This window comes from Euprymna scolopes, chromosome 18 (assembly GCF_053919585.1).
Source record: "Euprymna scolopes isolate OS-2025 chromosome 18, ASM5391958v1, whole genome shotgun sequence".
Classification (NCBI taxonomy): Eukaryota; Metazoa; Mollusca; class Cephalopoda; order Sepiida; family Sepiolidae; genus Euprymna; species Euprymna scolopes.
In genome coordinates, this window is record NC_136499.1 from 15,745,418 (window position 1) to 15,748,180 (window position 2,763).

General features: G+C 30.5%; 1 pseudogene; it reads right to left on the reverse strand.

Moving 5' to 3' along the window:
* Positions 1-2,344: 2,344 nt before the first annotated feature.
* On the reverse strand, positions 2,345-2,461 carry LOC145301505 (5S ribosomal RNA; annotated as a pseudogene).
* Between the last annotated feature and the right edge of the window lie 302 nt (positions 2,462-2,763).

Below are 2,763 nucleotides of genomic sequence, written 5' to 3' on the forward strand. Positions count from 1 at the left end.
ATCAGTGCCGCTAGACTAGCATCTCTCCCGAGCCAAGGATTGAACCTAGAATTTTAAAAACTATATATATATATATATATATATATATATATATATATATATATATATATATATATATATATACACATACATAATGCAGTTATAAAAAATTCTTACATCTTAAATAAAATAAAAAAGTATGGCGAAATCTTTTAGAAATAGGCGGGGGTACTGGAAATCTGGGGAGACTTTTCGCCCAGATTTCAGGGAACACCACCAGTTGTTGTCAGTGAATAATATTTGATGATGACCGGTGTGGGCACTCCTTGTGAGTACATAATTATAAGAAGAAGAAAAAGAAGTAGAAGAAAGTTATTTTAGCATAGAAATAATTGCACACTAATGAATAAACCCAATGACATAAAAGAAATCTATTATAATAAAGCTGTATTCCCGTTTGTTTGTGTGTTTGTTTGTTTGTTTGTTCACAATTTGTTTAAAAAGTACAAAAGGCGCACTGTTTCACACATTAATTTCCATACTGGAAAATAATGTTTACACGGTGTAGTTCCAGAATGATTTCTATATATATACACTATTTATTCAAATCCACCTTTAAGAAGTAACCCTATTTACTATTTAAAAAGAAAATCTATTTTAATAATCATTATATATGACACAATCACGTTGACACACCGGTTCTAAGTTAAGCAGCGTTGAGCCTGGCCAGTACCAGATGGGTAACCGTTTGGGAAGGCGTGGCGCTGTATGTACCGCGAGGTAAAATACCTGGTTGAGAAACTGGTGCGGTTTATCCTTCTCTCGAGAGTAGATGGGACTCTCTTAAGCCGTTGTAAGCACACCATCTAATGATGGCGTCACGATAAAAGCATACCCTGGCGAAGCATCAAGTATTCAGCTACCAACATGATTTGAATTACATTGCAAAAACTCGTGTAGTGAGTTCAATCTCAGCTGCGGCCGCGCGTGATGGAATAAACATCTCCATCTTATTAATTGTTTTTTCTAATAGAATTATTTTACTTGTTCTATTTAGAAATATTATTTAAAGTTGATTTATTTAATTTATATTTAATTTAGTTTATTCGATAAAAATCTATTTTTATTATTATTACCCACACATGTTGACTATAAAAATGAAAGTAAGTTTATTTAAGCTATGTGAGTTAGTTCCCCTTAAAGGTATGAGAGTTATTTCCCGTTTAATTTCCATAGACAAAAAATGAATGTTTTAGGCTATCCAACATGTGTTCCATTTTCAGAAAAAAAACGTAAGCAGTTAGGATATTCAATGTATCTTAAATAAGAGTGGACTAAACTTTCTAACCACCAATAAGTTTCACCTTAGCAACGTTGGGTATATACAGCTAGTATTAAATAATATCAATGATAAAAAAGAATGCACAAGGGCCACAAAATAAAATTACAAATGAATTTATAATAATTATGTGATGATATTTACGCGTTAAAAATTCATATTGTGTGAATAAAAACCAAAAGTATATAAGACATCTAATATCAATTGTAAAAATCATAAGAGTAACACAACTGTGCAATTTAATAAATAAAAACTATAAATTAAGTTTAGAGAAAAATATATAAAATCATAAGCATCTAAGCTAAATTTATCTATGACATAAAAACAATTATACTATAAAATTTATCATATAAATAGTTGCGGCATGACAGTTGATATAAGAACCAAACTTAGCGCAGATTTGGAATCAGCACTTTTGATCCGATATCAGCAATTCTGGAACTTTCTTTGAAACTCATTACTCAAAATTAAAATTGCGTAAAAATACCATTAAAAACAAACGTTGCGACATTTTCATTGCCTTTTTTCTTTTCTTTTTTTTTTCAGTCAAGCTTCTATATGAACCTTGTCGCTTCTAGTAAGAGAAAAACGAATAAATATATGAAAATATGTTGAGTTTTGAAGTTTTAATATTCGAACTTTTATTTATGTCAATTTCAAAAATTTTAGACAATCCGACTTATTTTAAACAAATATCCCAACACATAACAAGTAATTTATAAAACAAAATTAATGAAAATTGTTGGTGATCGGGGTAATTAAACACACATTATATATATATATATATATATATATATATATATATATATATATATATATATATATATATATATATATATATATATCAGATTCCTTCAGTCTTGGACAGACTATGGATACCCACGATAAGTTGCTTGTGCGTGAAATTTTTGTGGCAGGAGGTGCCCAATCTCCAACCACACCTCTCCTGATGAGACAACATTGTTAAATACCAGTGACAAGTGAAGTACAGGACGACTGGAAACAAATGCCGAGATAAGCGGAGAGCACATACAGCGCCTAGAATTCCCAAATGGTCATCCATCTGGTACTAACCAGGCTCAATGTTGCTTAACTTCGGTGATCTGACGAGAACCGGTGTGTCAACGTGATTATGCCATATATATATATACATATATATATATATATATATATATATAACTATTTCATTTACTCACATAAAATTAATATAAGAAAGTATAGATTTATGTGTAAACTTTAAGTATTTACTTCAAAAGTGCTCAATACGCAGGTAGAGCTAGTTAGTAATTTATAAAATATATATGGCGATTAAGCTACACTGAATATTCGGCATTTCATCCACTCAAGGATTCCTCAGGCTTATGCGCATAAGCCTGAGGAATCCTAGAGTGGATGAAACGCCGAATATTCAGTGTATCTTAATCGCCATATATATTTTATAAATT